At 36.4% G+C, this 18163-nt stretch overlaps 1 long non-coding RNA gene and 1 other non-coding gene across 2 annotated transcripts in view; one reads left to right on the forward strand and one right to left on the reverse strand.

The window, feature by feature from the left end:
* Positions 1-18163, forward strand: part of LOC138831951 (uncharacterized) — a 651402-nt gene that overhangs the window by 543064 nt on the left and 90175 nt on the right. The gene's annotated exons all lie outside the window — the stretch shown is intronic.
* LOC138832639 (U6 spliceosomal RNA) lies at positions 4093-4195 on the reverse strand. Its single transcript, XR_011373594.1, has one exon. It is a non-coding gene; the product is annotated as a U6 spliceosomal RNA (small nuclear RNA).

Below are 18163 nucleotides of genomic sequence, written 5' to 3' on the forward strand. Positions count from 1 at the left end.
AGGATTACCTGAATCTGACACTGACCTTGAAGCCGAATCTTCTCCACCTGGCTGAGGCAGGAAGTATAGTAGTTGAAAAATATGTGCTTGAAAGAGAACTTCACTCTCTCTCTCTCTCTCTCTCTCTCTCTCTCTCTCTCTCTCTCTCTCTCTCTCTCTCTCTCTCACACACACACACACACACACACACACACACACGAGAGAGAGAGAGAGAGACACAGAGAGAGAGAGACAGAGAGAGAGAGAGAGAGAGAGACAGAGAGAGAGAGAGAGACAGAAAGACAGAGACATTGAACTACTACATCCAGTGACCCTTATTGGAGCCCTCTCTATCAGCATCTCATTCCTTAAACAATGCATATTCAAATAATGAGAGTCTTCTATATCATTCCAATTTATTGTTTCCACAAACCATGTCTTCAGAAATACGTTACTATACTCCATGACCCTGTTTTCTTTTGAGCAAGCACAATATATTAATCACTGGCCTGTGTTTTGCAGAATTCCACCTGGAGCTGTCACTCAGCCTGCATCAACAAACAAAATATTTGAGGTTGTCCCCTAGCCACCCCCCAATTCATACATAATCCATGGTTAATTCTGCAGCACTTTTTATGAATGATGTATCCATGATCAGGAAGGAGCAATCGCAGAATAATAAGTATAATTACATCAAGCAGGCTTTGTTGTTCTGTCAGAGGAGTGTGCCTAACAGAACCTGCACCTGCTCCACGTCTGGAAATGCTTTGGGGTTGTCAAATATCAACTGCCAATGACTTCCAATGAAATGCTACTGAAAATAGAATCAATGTCATTGTCTTAAAATGTCGTCTTAGTTTGTCCATAGTTATCTTTAATCATTTTATAGGAGAGGGCATATTGTACCTTACAGAAACAAAATAATGAGGAGTTATGTGTATTTTTTCCAATCTAAGGGAAAAAATTGGGGGGAAGGACAATTTTTAAAGGAATAACTTATATATGTGTTTCCATCCTACTTAATTATTTAATCTCAATAAAATACTACTGTTGAAATTTAGAATCCTCATAGAACCTGAAATACTAAATCCAGAGTAGATGAGTATTAACTTGATGCTTTTCTTTTGACATTGTTCACCATCAAACTTAGGACACATTTCCTAGAACTTGATAAAACAACTTGTCATTTTATTCTATGCAAGGAAGACTGTTAATTTTTTTTAAGTATATCTTTAAATTCCATTTAATTTGGGGTCAATAGAACATTTCCTCTTATGCCAAAAAACAGCTATTCTATGCATCTCATGCATCTGAAGTGTATTAACATTGATTTTAGTGTAAAAATAATTGAGATTCAAAATTTGTAAAATAGCTATGAGATAAGAAAGTTTAAGGCAGTATTATAGGAATTTCAGAGAACAGACTGGCTCACTGTCTCCTGTGTTCCCTCCGATCCATTTCCATTCATGGTGTCCACACACCTGTTCCTTGACAAAAAAAACCTCTGTTCAGATTGATGGAAACTCTCCACAGTCAAGGAGGCACACAAGCGGTGAAGATCTGAATGAGAACAGGGCTGAGGATGAGCAATCAGAAATCCTGCATAATTAGACGATGCTTTGCTGGCTTCAACTGAGAGCATTTAAGATGATTTCTAAGGAACATTAGGGGTCCTTGATGAGATCGTAGTCATCTGTAACGTTATCCCTAAGAGAAGTCACGATGTCTGAAGAAACACCATTTCAGAGTTGCAAGGATGAGCCCTTTGGTTAACACTCAATTCCCTTAGATGGCAAATCTTAGGATTGGATGTATTATAATGGCCTCAGTTCCCTAAGCTCATTTTCTGCATTTAAAGGGATTAGTTAATTCTTTCTTTCTTCAATTTTTGTTCCCCCCCTCCTCCACCTTTGGTTTATTCCTTGTCACTGTTTTTAATTTTGGTGCCTTGTGTTTTGTATGTATGTTTATCTGATTTAGGGAAGGGAAGGGGAATCACAAAATGGTGACAAAGAGCAAAGGATAAACCAGGGCAACAGTGATTTTCATTGTGTTGGAAATAAACTTTATAACTTGGAGGAGAGTGGAGTCAGAGAAAGGGAAAGTAGGAGAAAACAAGGGAGGGGATAATAGTGTTCAACAAGAAATGTACTCATTGCTTACTGATGTAACTGTAACCCCTCTGTACTTAATCCTTACAATAAAACTTAAAAAGAAATAAAGAGATCAAAAGTTAACTTTCAAGATAGTCCTGTAATTCAGCATTTATTCATTGAATGTTAACAATAAATCATTCTCATTCTAAGGCTTAATGAGTCTAATAGAAATATTGCTACATGCAAGTAGTTCATACTATATTGCTAATAAGTATCAATAAAGTAAAACATAACCCTTATGAGAGCTATCAGGATGGGATCATCTTGTATACTGAGTGCCATTTATTTTTGCTTATCTATCCATCTGTTTTGTTATATATTTGTCCTTTCATCATAAAAATTGTCTCTCTCAAAATTATCTTTTATTGATTTATTTGATTATTTATGTATTTGAATGTTTTCTCTGATAAATGGCGTCTTTTAATTAGTAATTGATGTAATCAGATGTCACAAAATAAGAATATTTCATGTGTATGTATGTATCTATAGGTTTGTTTTTCTATTGTACAAAAAAATGGACTTTGTTATGTTTGTTATGTTATTTCCATACACATACATACTGTACTTGGATATTATTATCACATCACCTTGTTTCTCTTCCCAAACCCATCCCCCATCACTAGTCCTCCATTTAGGTTTATGATTGTTTGCTTGCTTCTTTATACAGCTACATGTGATAGAAACATACAGTATCTGTCCTTGTGAATTTGGCTTATTTCATTTAACATGTTGATCTCCAGTTCCATGACAGGATTTCATTTTTCTTTATGACTTCCATCATGTGTAGATAACATATCTTTAATTATTTTCTTCAATTAGTCATACAAAAATGTTTCAATTCACTATTTCAATTTCTTTCTTTTTTTGGGGGGGAGGGTCCAGTTTTGGGGCCTGAACTCTGGACCTGGGCGCTGTCCCTCAGCTCTTCAGCTCAAGGCTAACGGTCTACCACTTGAGCCACAGTGCCACTTCCGGCTTTTTTTCTTTTGCTTATGTGGTGCTGAGGAATCGAACCCAGGGTCTCTGGCATGCAAGGCAAGTGCTCTACCACTGAGCCACCTTCCCAGCGCCCACTATTTCAGTATCTGTGTACAATTCATCTTTATGAGAGTCACTCCCTCCACCTTCTCCCTCTCCATCTGACCCACACATTTTCCTTATCCATTTATCCATTCATGGGCACCCTGGTTAACCACACCTTACCGATGCAAGGTGCTCCTTGTACTGCCATGAATGCAGATGCACCTGTGCCCTGATTGTATAGTGTCTTATATTCCTTAAGATACATGCGTAATAGTGATATAGCTGATCATTTAAGAAACTGTCACACTAAATTTTTAGTAGCTGTATTTATTTACATCCCCACCAAAATATTTTTTTATTTTCTTTTCCTTTTTTTGATACTCTTTATTTTCTATCCTTTCACTTTCAGCCAGCAAATTCTATAGATAACAAATAGTTGAATCTTAGTTTTTAATCTAATGAGACATCTTGAATATTTTAATTGGAGTGTTTAGAATATTTACATTTAGAGTTATTAGAGAGGGGTTTTTATGTTGCTGTAATTCTGTTATTTTTTGTCTATTACTACTTGTTCTTTTCTTTCCCTCTTATTCAAGTTTTAGTGATCTTTTTATTAGATTAATATACTTGAAATGATTTCATACCTTAAGCCACACTAGTTACACTACTAAATTCCTCAATTCCCCAACATTTTCTTACTCATTTTTGAAGCTCCATGGCTTATTGAGTTAGACTTGATTCTTTTCTGATTCTCATGCACATACCTATTTCTCTTATGAAACCTATTGTTTCTTCAGGTCTTACATTTGTGACTTCTTCTAGGGGGTTAGATATTTTAAGTGTCTTCTGTCATGATGGCTTACTGGACCTGAATTGCTTTAGTTTCTGTTTATCTTGGAATATATTTATTCCTTTGATATTAAAAGATAACTTTGAAAAATGTGGAATTCTCATGAATTTGCATGTCATCTTTGCACAGGAGCCATGATGATCTTCTCTGAATCATTTAAATTTTAGCATATGTTCTGCCAAAGAGTTCACTTATATTGGTTTATCTTAAGAAAATCAGAATAAAGCTATATGAATGAACTATGCTATTTTATTTTAAAATTTTCTTTATGGGATAATATATGTGGGCACATGCCATTCTCTTTAGATGAATGCATAATATTTCACTGTATATTATATTGTATCTTTTATATCCTTTTCATAGGCATTAGACTGAACTAATTTTCCATAATATTAACATCATTGCACATACTCAAGGATTTCTTTGGATTATAATGTGTTGGTGGGTGGATATAAATGTGTTTTAAATTTAGATTTATTGCCTACAGAAATTTTTAATTTTATGCCAGTCCTGGATCTTAAACTCAGGGCCTGGGCACTGTCCCTAAGTTTTTGTGTTCAAGGCTAATGCTGTATACATGAGCCACAGCTCTACTTGCAGCTTTTTTTCCCCTTTAGTAGTTAATTGGAGATAAGAGTCTCATGTACTTTCCTGCCTTGACTGGCTTTGAACTCTAATCCTCATATTGGCTTCTTAAGTAGCCAGGATTACAGGTTGGCTTACTTTATTTTTTATCACTATTTTCAGTCACGTGCTTTGTCTATTAAGTCACTTCATAGTTTCTAATCACTCTATATCCTGTCTCCTCCCCTCCTCCAGGAGTTTGCCTGTATTCCTCATGCGTTAGTTTTATCACCCATATTTTGCCTCATATTTTCATTTATTTTGTGGCATTTGTTTGCAAAGTACTTTCTATTTGCCCATTAATTTCTACGAATCTTTTAGGATTCACATGAAATGTTAATTTTTAAAAAGAAACTTCCTTTGCCTTAACTAAAATAATTCTGATATTAACTGTTAAGAGCTCAGATAGTGATTAATTTCTCGGGGAGACATTGTCACTTTGTCACTTTTCAGTATATTTTTCTACTTTCCTAGCATCCATTAGTGGTATAAGGGATTTTTACCTTGACTTGTTCATGTATGCACACAACATTCTTTGATCAGACTCATCCTCTCTATCTCCCCTATCTCTCACCCCTTCCAAAACCAATCTCAACAGCCATCATCATTTCATTTTGTATATACATTTGCATACAACCATATTCACTCTCATTTCCTCCCTCTATTCCCCCTCTCCCTCCCATTAATACCCCTATCCAGGTCAGGAACTGTTTTTCTTTTTCTAAGTGTATATTAGTTTTCTTTTTCTAAGTATATGTTAATTGCTTAAACTGACTACTGCATGGCATTTCACATGTGTGTATCCTGTCCTCTTAATTAAACCATCTCTCTGACCCCTATTATTCACCTTCCAGTGACTTTTGTTCTGCTATCTCCATTTACACATGAGACAGGTCCAGATATTGTTCGTTCTCTAACATTCTCTATTCACTACTAAGTGTAATTTTGTTCTATGCTTATTTTTAATGTCTATCTCTTTTTCTAGCTTGGAAGTTTACATGGGAAGATGGGAACCATATCTGTCTTGTGCACTAGGAACCCCCAATTCTCAGCAAACCACTCTGTAAACACTATATGTTCCAGTAGTATTTGTTGGATAAATGCATTTATCCCTATTTCCTAACAAAATGCCTTGGAAACAGTTGATGCTCAATCATTATTATCCAGTAGAGTAATTTATCTTTTCATACTTCTCAACATTGGCCATTACGTTTGAAATAGGAAAAAAATTACATTGTGATGCGTTACAGTGAGATTGAACTTCTTTTCCTATTTATTGTTTCATGTTTGCTATTATATTTCATTCCTTTGTTGAATTCTCTATTCTTATCCTCTGCTTCTTGTTCTGTTGGGGTAAGAGTCTGTCTCTCTCCCACTATGTAGATGAAAATGTGAAGGCTAATCCAGCTAATTTGTTTTCCTCTCAAACAAGAAAATGAGGAGGGTGAGGGACCCCAAAATAACAGTGTATTTCCACCTGCAATTTGTGGTTTTCTTAAAAATAGCTACTTTGTCTTTTATTTTATTTTTCTCTATAAGACTCAGGAACAAGTCCTTCCTTTGTCTTTGTCATAGAAAATTTTAGCATCTGAAATGATGGTTGATGATTTGTGCATTTTCTTCTTACACCATCCAACCTCCCAACTCTCCCCCCTGTCACCAGACCTTCCAACAGGAGTTGATTTGAATACGAGGTTGATCTTTCTTTTCACTGATAAATTTCCAGTGACAACAATAGGACCAGGAATATAGTTGGCACTCAACAGCCACTCATGGGCTAATTGAGTTTCTGGCCTTTGCACTGAATGTACCAGATACCACATGACATCAGGCTGTAGAGGAAAAATCACCCATCTTCCAATATTGTCAGTATTGATCCAAATCTGTGCTCTTATCTATCTTTTCCATTGGGATGAACAGAGCAGAGCCCATCCAGATGTCTGTCCTAGGTGAACACAGGTGTTTCTGGTCTTTGGAGCCATTATAGTAGAATTGGGAGCAGATGAGCTCTTTTTGGTAATCCTAGACTGTTAGATGAGACCACTAGGGTTAAATGTGTCTCCACTTTATTTCCCCTGGATAACCTTGACCCACCTATTTAACCTCAGTGGCCCAAAGAGAACACCACCCCATACAGTCAGTGAGAGGATTGAGTATCTAAAGCACTTGGAGAGGTACCTGAGATGTAATAAGTGGCTGATAAATACTGTTATTATTATTTTATTGGTCTAGTTTTCCAGCGAAAGTTATATGTTTGCATGTCTCCCTCCTTTGAGATTAACAAGGAATCTGCACATATAAAGATGGCATACAAGTGTTGGAAAATTACTGCCTATGAATTACATTGTCCAAAGCCCTCTCGTGGAAAATAGCATACAGTTTTAATTTTTATTTTGTTCTCCAAATACCTGTGATGGGAGCTGGCATCACCCTATTTCACTGCAGAGTCTGAGGCGTGGAAAGGTTAAATGATTTTTGTTCAAGGACATAACAAATGAATGGTGGCTGAGAGACAGACATTATATGACTTCTAGTCCACTGCTCCAGACCAGATTCATTCTATTTCAGTGTTATGTTCATACTTAATATTACAGATCCGAACAACCTGCACTCATCTCACATTTCCTGTGTGCAGGCAGTATGCAGATGGTGAATGTAAAAAGAAGGTTACAAGTCAAATGTTGTATCATAGACAGAAAGACTATAAAATTGAAACATGATCCTTTGTATTATTCCACTTTTATTTGAGGCCTATTCATTTTCTGAACTCACATGAAAAATACTATTTATTTGCTTTGTGGAAAGCATACCCTAGTTTGAAATTATTTCCATCAATTGCAAAATAAAGTTATCAACTATATAAAACAAAAAAGATCACCTTGGCAACTTCAAAAATAATAAAGTATGCTATTATCAGAGGTAAATTTTTGTACTAGGAGCAATTTATAATAAAACATTAAATCCATATTTATTGCATGAAAAATAAATTGGACCACATTTATACCCACTACTTTATAGACACATACCATATTAGAGGAGAAGGCAGTAATATATAAGGGAAGTATACAAATAGAGAAATATTTCCTGGAGTTGTTTGAGTGACTGAGACTATAGTGAGCTTCTTACATTAAAATTACATACTGGTAGTTCAATGAATTGAAACTAAGAGTAGAGGTTTAGAGGGAATGCGCCATGTGTATCATCTAGCAAAGTGGAGGGGAATAATCTTCATGGGGTGGGAAGGAGGGGCAGGCCAGGGCTTTCTGTCTATGGAGCCAAGGCGTAGGAGCTGGAAACAGATGCGACATTTGGCAGACGTGAGACATCAACAACAATGATCCCAGCATCACCCACCACAGCGAGGTCCAGCAGTCTCCAGATCCAACAGTCTGACCACATGGCAAGTGAATGGCAATATTGATCTAAGACAGTCTGACCAAATGGCAATAGAATGACAGTACTGATCTAGGAGCAGAAACCAGCCTGCTTGCCACCACCAGAGTCAGCTCTGAGTAGGCTGGTGAGAGTTTTGAAAGCAGAATCAATCCTCACTGAGGCCCGGAGCTTGGGCCATAGAGACAGGAGGCAGAGGACACAGCCAGGGCCCAAGGACTGGGAAGTACATTTCAAGCACAACTTCAGGATCTCTGTTCTGGAAGAGAAATGGGAAATATGGGAAAGAAAATAATAAAGTCGAGTTTGTAATGCAATATACTTTAGGCTAGATACTTGGCCCAGTTCAGTTCTCATCATGATTTTGAAGGAAAACACAATAGTTCTGTTAATACAAGTACTATAATGTACTGTGTGAGTTATTGAGTATTTATTCCCTATCACTTATTTCATGAAACCTTTGCAAAACCCCTGCTGGGAAACATGATTATGCCCATTGCAGAGTTGAGGAAACTGAGCTCCAAAAAAAATTAAATGAATCCCCAGCAGTGAAGGTGTTAAGATTATATCTGTCTGGCTCTGCTACCTCTTCTAGGCAGAAGACTAGTTACCTCATGAATTTAAATGTAGAGCTGATTATTAAAAGTCATACAGTTAACTGGAAGAGGCAATCATTCTTACTAATTTGTAATAAGTATTTCTATTTAGCATCTGCTTTTCTGTCTTCCAGATATGGAGCCGTGGCCCGCCCCTCCCCTGCCTGAACAGCAGGCAAGCTAAAACTCAATTCACACTGATTTATACAGAAAATAGACTTGTGGTGTTCAGGTAATAGAATAGTCACTGGAAGGTTTGGAATTTCAGAGTGGTTTAATAAAGAGTCTTTAGTACTATCACCAGAGGCCCACTTTTTGCATATCTCTGGTCTTTCTGAATGTACCCTTAAGTGTGCTATCCTGTGACAGAACAGAAGCTCTGAGCCTTCCTTTCTTGTTGCCCTTTTCTTTGCCTTGTATCATATTTGTTTGTTTGTTTGTCTTTAGGAAAGTAAAGGGAGCACAGAAAAAGTGGAACAAATGGTGAACAAATATAACAGTGAAACTCATGAGGCACCATGTGGAAAATGAGCTGTACATCTTATGGGTGGGATGGGAGCGAAAAACTGGGAGAGAGTGAGGGAAGAGAGACATGGCTCAAAAAGAATTGTACTGACTACCTGACTCAGGTAACTGTAACCCCACTGTCTATCACCTTATAATAACAATAGGAAAGAATTAGCCTAAAATAAAATGTTGTATATAAAAGAGTATTGACTGTTTCTGCTGGTCTCAGACATATACTAGTAATTGCAAATAAGGGAAATCATGGGACCTATGTATCTTTGGGCCTGGCTTACTTCACTTAATATAATTTTTTCCAAGTCTTTCCATTTCCTAACAAACGGGGCAATGTCATTCTTTCTGATGGAGGCATAGAATTAAGTTGATGTTAGATGAAATGAACCCCAAGATAAGTATTCAAATGTTTTTTTTCTTTCTTGCGATTGTTTATAACATGTTTATAAGATGATTTCTTGGTTGCTTTGTATGTTCCTCTCCCACGGTATAACCCCTGTTTTCACTGTATTTGATGTTGGTATAATTTGGGGAGGAAAAGGGAAAGGACAAATTGTTTAAATAGGGATACAGGTAGACCCATTGCAACAATGAGATGTACAAGATGTTATGTCAAAAAACGAACTTTACAACTTTGGCGGGGAGGTGGGGGGAGGTTGGGAAGGGATGGGAAGGGGAAACAAAGGAGAAGGCAACAATGCTTGGTAAGAAATGTACTCATTACCTTGCCCATATAATTGTAACCCCTCTGCATGGTATTTTCACAATAATTTTTAAAAAAGAGTATTGAGACATCCTGTAACTGGGTCAGCCAAGGGTATGATTTGGCTTTGTGTATGGGATGTAATAGATGGCCTGGAATCAAGGGCTGGTCTAAAAGAGGGTGGAGAGCCCTAAGTGCAAGCTTAGGATGCTGGACGACAAGGCATGGAACATCCCTGTAGAAGGCTGACCACAGGAGAAGTGGTACAGCGACAGTCAGAGCAGACCCATCAGCACCAGCACCTGCATTCCTGTGGGCACCCTAGTGGCTCCCTTTGATATGATTATGAAGAGATTAATGGAATGAGTTTACTTTAGGTTTATAGTCATGAGAAGACTTAATTTGTCAACATTGTCCATAAAAATAAGGTGAAATGTGTACCTGACAAATAAGCCAGACCGCCTGAGATTACAATGGAATGAGAAGTCTCCCTTGTCCTTATCATCACTTCCCATACCTAAATCTTTATGCCGCTTCCCCATGGCAACCAATGTAATAGACTTCCTGTGCAATTCTAGAAATGAAAATGCACATATAAATGTGTGTTTTTCTTCCATCTTTTCATAACAAAAATAAAAGAGATACCATCCCTACTACATTCAAAGTAGTACAACTGGCAACTCAAAATAGGAAAACGATTTTAAAAAAGAAAGAAACTCTAGGCCCATCTTACTTATTAATAAAAATGGCACCCAAACGAATTCACAAAGAACATAATTCTTTAATAGAATTGCAAGATGAAGGCAGATACAGATAGAAAATGATAGCACACTATGATATGTTAACATGCACCAGGCATACTGGAATAGTTTCCATGAGAAAAATCCAGAACTGTTATTGATGACAAGCATAAAAGTACCAAAACATGAATGAAGGAAATTAATACACTGTCTTCACAGCATTGGCTTTTTATGAAGATACAAAAAATTCTATGCTCAAATCATTAGAAATTACTAAAAACTTTTTAATCAAGAGCATTAGATAGAAATAAAATTTAAGAGTGAATGGAATTTCTGTATACAAGCAAAGACATATTTAAAACCCTCAATTAAAGAAAAGATACAATTTAGCATTATATTAGGGACTTCCAAACACTGTTAGCAATAAATGTAACAAAAGAAATGCAAAAATATAAGGAAGTTATCAAATTTGAAATACTAAAATTTTAGAGCGCCACCTAAATCCTGAACACTGAAGATGTAGATATAAATTCTCGCCTGAATGAACATATTTCCAATCAAAATCTAAACAATTTATTGACTCAATAACATAATATTAAACTGGATTCTTACACTACACATTAAAATTAATTTGAATTAATTGTAAATACAAGGTCTGAAAGTGTACACAAATTAAGGCTTTTAAAAATGAATAACCATAATTTATATCCTATTTCTCTATTGCTAGAATGTTGTAAGATATTGTCAATTATTTCTAGAAAGAAAACCAACTATGAATACCTTTTAACCCATACAGAATATGCTATATGCTCAGGGCTCATGTCTACAGTCCTAACAACTCAGTTGGCTGCGATCTGAGGATCACAGTTCAAAGACAGCCTGGGTAAAAAAAAAGTCCTAAAGACTCCATCTATAATTACACAGCAAAATTACACAGATTGGAGGGCATGGCTTACATGTTAGAATAACAGCTACCTGGGAAAAAGCTGAGAGAGAACACAAGTCCCTGAGTCTCTGCAAACAAACACACACATGCACACACATGCTCATATATAAATCATACAATATACGCAGTTAAAATTATTGTTAGCTTTTTCATTTTTTGTCCACGGTATTTCTTTTCTTTCAATAGCTTAGTTGTGTTCACAAATGATGGTAGCTACTAAGTTAAAATGTCTAGTCACAGTTTTAGTGGATTTTATTTGTATTTGTATTTGGATTTGGATTTGTATTTTAGTAATTTGTAAGGATTATGTGTGTAGACATAGTGATCTTTAACTTTTCAATCTCATTTGCTATGATTTGCTACCACCAAATACAAGTCGTAGGTGAGGATTCCCGACCTTTTGTCCCATCCTTTTGAGGCCTCTTTGTCCTGTCCATCTCTACATTGTGTATGTACACTTTTATGATGGAAGCTCAGGGGCTCAGAAAGCTTCAGAAAAAGCGTCTTCAGGACCAAAAACATATTCTTTATTTTAATAGTGGTCCATTTGCAAACCAAACCCAGAACAAGATATTGCAGGCTTTGAATATTCATAGGTCATAACTTATAAAATGCCCCATTATTTGGGCACTGTATTCTTCCATCTCTGGTTAATTCACACTTTTGGTCCTTGGTAACCAGGTTAAGTGTTACCACCAATCACAGTTGCAGGTAGGCACCTGGAGGAAATGGTATGTGAACACTGCCCCTCCATCTGTTCTGCATACAGATCTTACTGAATGCCATCAAAGGGAAACAGGGATGTAAGGCAGAGCTTCCTTAATGAGATAGGAGATGCCAGGGAAGTGTTAACCAGTGCTTTGAACCTTGCTTGTTGTATTTAATTGAATGAGCCCAGGTTAGAAAATCAACTATTTTAAGGTCTGCCAAGGACACAGAGATACAACACAGCTCTCACTCCGAGAGCTTCAAATCAAGAGAAGCAGGCAAGTTTGAAACTATGATGTAGTCAGAATGCTGCACCACAGAGAAGGGAAGAATGGATTGCAGTTTTGAGGCCAGCTGTGAAGTTTTGGTACTGTGTTTATTTATTTTTTTTTAATTTTGAAATCACTAAAAGCTCATTAAGAAGCTCCAAAGAGAGTATGGTCATACTTCACCTGGCTTTCTTCCAATGGGTAACTACAGTACATCGTGGAAACCAGAAATGGCTATTCATGAAGTACCGTTAACTAGACTACATACTGTATTGAATGTCTTTTAGTATTCAGACCTGGGGGAAATGCTCTAAAGAAACAGACACTTCATGTGGAGGAATACACTCTGGTTAAGGTAGATAATAAGGGAACTTGGATTATATCATAAATCTGCTGAAAAGAACTTTAGTTAACAGGACATGCTTTTTACTTTACAGAGGAACTAATGAAGACCAGAGAGATTAGCTGTTTGTTTTTTAATTTTTTGTCTTTGGTTACTAAAGTTGAGGAATATTTATACATCTTACACCTAAGTATCGATCTCCAGACATAGACACACTCCTTCCCAAGCTACTTTTTTTAAAAATAAGTTTTTTATTGTGAGAGTATTGTACAGAGGAGGGGTTACAGTTACATGAGCAAGGTAATGAGTACATTTCTTATCAAGCATTGTTGTCTCCTTTGTTTTTCCCCTATCATCCCTTCCCTCCCATCTCCACAACTACACTCCCCCCCCCATCTAAATTGTAAAGTTTGTTTTTCGACATAACGTACATCTTATTGTTACAATGGGTCAACCTGTATCCCTGTTTAAACAATTTGTTTTTTCCCTTCCCCTCCCCAAATTATACCAACATCAAATACAGTGAAAATGGGTTATACCGTGGAGGAAGGACATACCTTATAAATACGTTAGAAGCAATAGCAAGAAAGAAAAAACCACTTGTGTCCTTACCTTGGGGTTCACTTCACTTAACATCATCTTTAAATGCATTAAATTCATCCTTTTGTAACCTCTATGAAGAGTCCATTGTATGAAACTTTTTTCCTCTGATTCCCAAGAGCCTAGCACAGTGCTTGGCACAACAGTACTTCCTCAGTCATTTTTTTTTAAATTGGAGACAAGAACCAATGAATCCTTTTTTTTAGCTCTATAAAAAGTGAAAGAGACAAATCAGTTGAAGGAGTTAATAAGAGGATGAATTACACCCACAACTAGCCAACTGCAAGGGGAATTCATAATTAAAAGTCAGTTTGCACTTGTACAAAATGATAATTGCAAGAAAAAAGTTGGGCAGGAACCCATTTTGTGTGAATTATAGTAAAATAAAATGTATACAGGTAATTACTCCCATCTCAATTACATTGTATAGTAAACCTGTAAATGAGAGGTCTGGGTAGCAAAGTGTAAAATAGTATGTGTTCTCATCTCCTTCATTTTGAACACATGTATCAGACTTCCCATCATTGGCATCATTATGGGTTTTAGTTTAATTCCAAACGTAAAAACACAGTCATTACAGAAATACTGCTATTCTCATTGAACGGCCTGCAAGATTGCTGTTGCCAAATTAAGTTGCACACTGCACTTGTTAACTTAATTAGCAACCTAATGGCTGAACCATAGGCTGACAAAATGCATGCGACTTTAGATGGAAATTTCAGTGATACTTCAGATACAGATATCAATAGACTCAAATTCAGTGGATATTAATTTTCCCTTTGGGGCTAGAGGAAAACCTGACTTCCTGGAAAGATCATCTACTTCCTTTGCATATAAAGTGGCACTTCCAGGAGCCAGCACCTTACAGACCTGTGAAACATAGTTTTCCACAGGCCATATTATACAAGAGGATTCCCAACGGGCTAATGGAAATGCATCTGGCTTCTGTAAATAGCACAGAAAGCAAACTCACTAATTAGAGGACACACTGAACGAACCTCATTTATCACCAAATGGCTCAAGTAATAAACAAGTCATTGATAGCAGAAATAACACGTCAATTGCCAAGGGTTTAGCCTCATGTGTTGTGAATATCCCTAGGTTAGTAATAATTTTAAGGCCTTTTTCTGGAGACTGGCACAGAGATTTTATGTGGTATGTGTTGGTTGATTCAACTAACAAATCCTGCATTGTTCTGGGTTAAATCTCCTCTATAGCATTTATTGAGGTCCCCTGGGCCCTAATGTACTACATTTGTTCTAATTCTTTGAACAGATCACTTCTTCCTATTTTCTTTGGGCTTCTTTTTTCCTTTCCTTTCCTTTTCTTTCTTTCCTTTTCTTTTTTCTTTTTTTTTTTAACCTAGCCTGTTACTTCATTGAATTTTGTCAGGGTCTTAGAAACCCACATTGATCCTTCTTTCACAGAAAGTCACTGACCTACTGACATAGCTGTAGAGTGATTTGTTCCACTAAATACTGTGAGAAAAGACAATGTTAGAGAGCATCTCTAATGTAAGTGGTTCACCCTAGATCCATTCCAGGATTTATGTGTGGAACCTAATCTACCTGTGGAAGTCTACTCCTTTTGTGGAAATCATATTAGGCATTGTCAACTTGAAGAAGATGTTCTTAACATGTTAAGAAGTTGTTTTCTGGTGGTGATGTGTGGAATAAATGAATAATCAATGGATACAACTATCAATAGATTTTTACTAGGCCTTGCAACTGGAAATGAGAAAGGTACAGCAAATCCCTGTGTGATCCTCCTCACATGGCATTGTGTGCCCCTCTTTATGTAAGAGCTTCATCATTTTCAGGCTATATTTGTCCACTGTGGTGTTTACTCTGTTACCATGTGAAGTTCTCTAATAGGGACCATGTCCATTTCATCTTGTTAATCAACCACTTACCATGTGCCTTGCACTTAAGAGCCAAGATGGGAGTTAAATTAGTGAAATTAGTTAAAAGTGATCTTGCTCTTTTTGAACTCTGAAAATGGCATTTGATAACATATATTTAAGTCTATTTTTATTAACTGAATCAGAATGAAGCCACTGGTTCTGGAAACAGCAACCACTGACTTTCTTAGTTTCTACAGCTCAAGTATATGGAGCTAAATAGAAATGGAATGACCCATGTCATGGTGACATACCATTTATTTGAGATTATTTATATGGAACAATTTATATATATATATATATATATATATATAATATATATATATATATATATATATATATATATATATATATTATATCCATCATGCCTTATAGTATCACCAAAAGTTCTTTACATTGCTATTAGTGGGATAATATTATATAGTAAATTACTATCATTTTGAAAATTACTATTTTGTCATACTTTAAAGTTTATGATTTTTAGGGGAAAAAGTCTTAGATATTTAACTTTCATTGTCCTCAGAAGTCTAGGTGGAAGAAAACATTGTTCAGAATAGAACCCAGAGCCTAGTTTAAGCTAAGCAAATGCCTGACCAATAATCTAAATCCTTAGCTGGGAAGAATGTCGTTGAATATTCTTAGAGTGTATTTTTTATTCATTCTTGGGTATTTATTTGAGTAATCTTATTTAGCCTACAGCTTGTGGTATAAACAATAGAGATCAGTGGAAAGGAATTATTAGCTGGATAAGAAAAGAAAGTATTTCCAGCACTAAATCAAGGGCACATGTCTCCTTGTATTCTCCAGATAGTTAGCAGGTCACTGTAAAAAGGAGCAAGCACATTTCTTCCAGAGTCATGGTTATCCTAGGTTTAAGTCGTTGGGCTGGGTCATCAACTTCTGAAACACTTGGTGGTAACTTGGCTCATTAGACCTTGCTTGAACAATCAGAATGAATCTCAGATTGTACTTCCATTGCATTCCAAACGAGTATCTCTGGAGCTGGACAATCCCAGAAAGCCCAGGTCTATGTGGATATTGAACAGAATTCCACATCTCCCTTCTGGAAGTATGAATCCAAGCACTCAAATAAAAAAGACCAGTGCAAGAAACAATTTCAGACCTCAAGTAAATATCATTTTGTGATTAAATATAAAGATACTGCATTTGATCAGCAGTATATAACTTATACTTCGTTAAAGTCAGAATTTCAAATTATTTTCAAAAATAACTTCAGCTGAATGTGAGGTATTTACCATTCAATAATCTTCTTTTTGTGTTTATCTTTTGGATGAACTTTTGTGAGGGTCCTGAGGTTTGATCTCAGGGCCGAGATGCTGTTGTTGAGCTTGTTTGCCCAAGTCCTACTGCACTACCACTTGAGGCACAGCTATTCTTCAAGGATTTTTGTTTTGTTTTCTGTTTTTGTTGTTGTTTTGTTTTTGTTTTTGTAGTTAATTGGAGATGGTTAATTGGAGTCTCACAGACTTTCCTGCCTAGATTGGCTTCAAACTGCAATCCTCAGATCTTAGTCTTCTGAGTAGCTAGGATTACAGATGTGTGCCACTGATACTCAGCTTGTTTGGAGTTTTTTGTTTTAATTTCTCTCTCTCTCTTTTTTTCTTCTTCAAACTCACCTATCCCTACTGAACTTGGCATTTATGGGATCTAGTATTCTTCAAATCATTTTTCTGCATTGCATTATTTCACCGATAGGGTGCACTACATGGGATAGACAAACTGGAGGAGGAGGAGGACGTGACTTTATTCTTCCTGTTGATTTCCTGCTTCCTTTACTGCTATACTACTACTGTCTTACACGCTCACCCTGTCAGTACCACTCCACAGAAGCAGCAATTTACCCCTATTTGAAATTTACCTCACATTTCGTCCCATTCTGAAAAGTCTGATTGTTGGTTTTTTGCAGCCCTCCTTCAAGGCTAGCAGCTGTTTGTTTCTTAAAGGGGGTCTACCTACAACATACCTTGATGCTTTTGCTACTATGTTAACTATCCATTTGATCTAGCTAGTAATTTCTTACACCTACTTAATTCTGTATATTCAAATTTCTGTTTTCAAAGAGCTGTTATGATATCTGCTCTTGACTAGACTGTGAGAATAACCCTTTCCTCATTTACCTTGGGGCAGCCATCCCTGGGACTCTGCTGCAAACCAGTCCCAGAAAGATACTCCAAACTCTTTTCCATTCTGTTTTGTTTTTTGTGAACTGTACAGAGACCTAAGCAGTTGCTCTAATGGGCTTTGGTAAATGCCTCATGAATACATGTAATGAGTCCCAGTCCTTCAGAGGAAAAGGTCACACTTCCCTTACCGTCAGTGCTCAAAGCTACATGTCTAAAGGAAAACACTCAGTGTTGACAGCATTTCCACACATTTTGTGTTTAGCCATCTTTTTGCACAAGCTCATTAAATCATAGAACTTGGAAGGAAAATTGAGAAATCATTTAGTTAATTTGCTTGCTCTAGGCAGGACTAAATCTTGATACTTATGTAATTTAGTTTTTCCATCAAAGCTAGGCACTAGACATTCATAAAATGGGCAGATGAAAGACTTCCACAATCTAGATTATAGATGATAATGACTTGTTTAGAAATTTCTCATCACATGGATGATTTTTGTCCTCTAACAAAAACATCACTCTTTATATCCCTGTACATTGAGCCTTCCACAAAAAGAGTGGAAGAAAACACTGTAAACCTCATCTTCATATCTGAAAAACTACCATTTAAGATATACTATTTAAGAATATTATTTCATCTTTTTACATGTTTCTACTAAAATACAACAAACAT

Source organism: Dipodomys merriami, unplaced genomic scaffold, assembly GCF_024711535.1.
Source record: "Dipodomys merriami isolate MVZ:Mamm:240054 unplaced genomic scaffold, mDipMer1.0.p SCAF_2, whole genome shotgun sequence".
NCBI lineage: Eukaryota > Metazoa > Chordata > Mammalia > Rodentia > Heteromyidae > Dipodomys > Dipodomys merriami.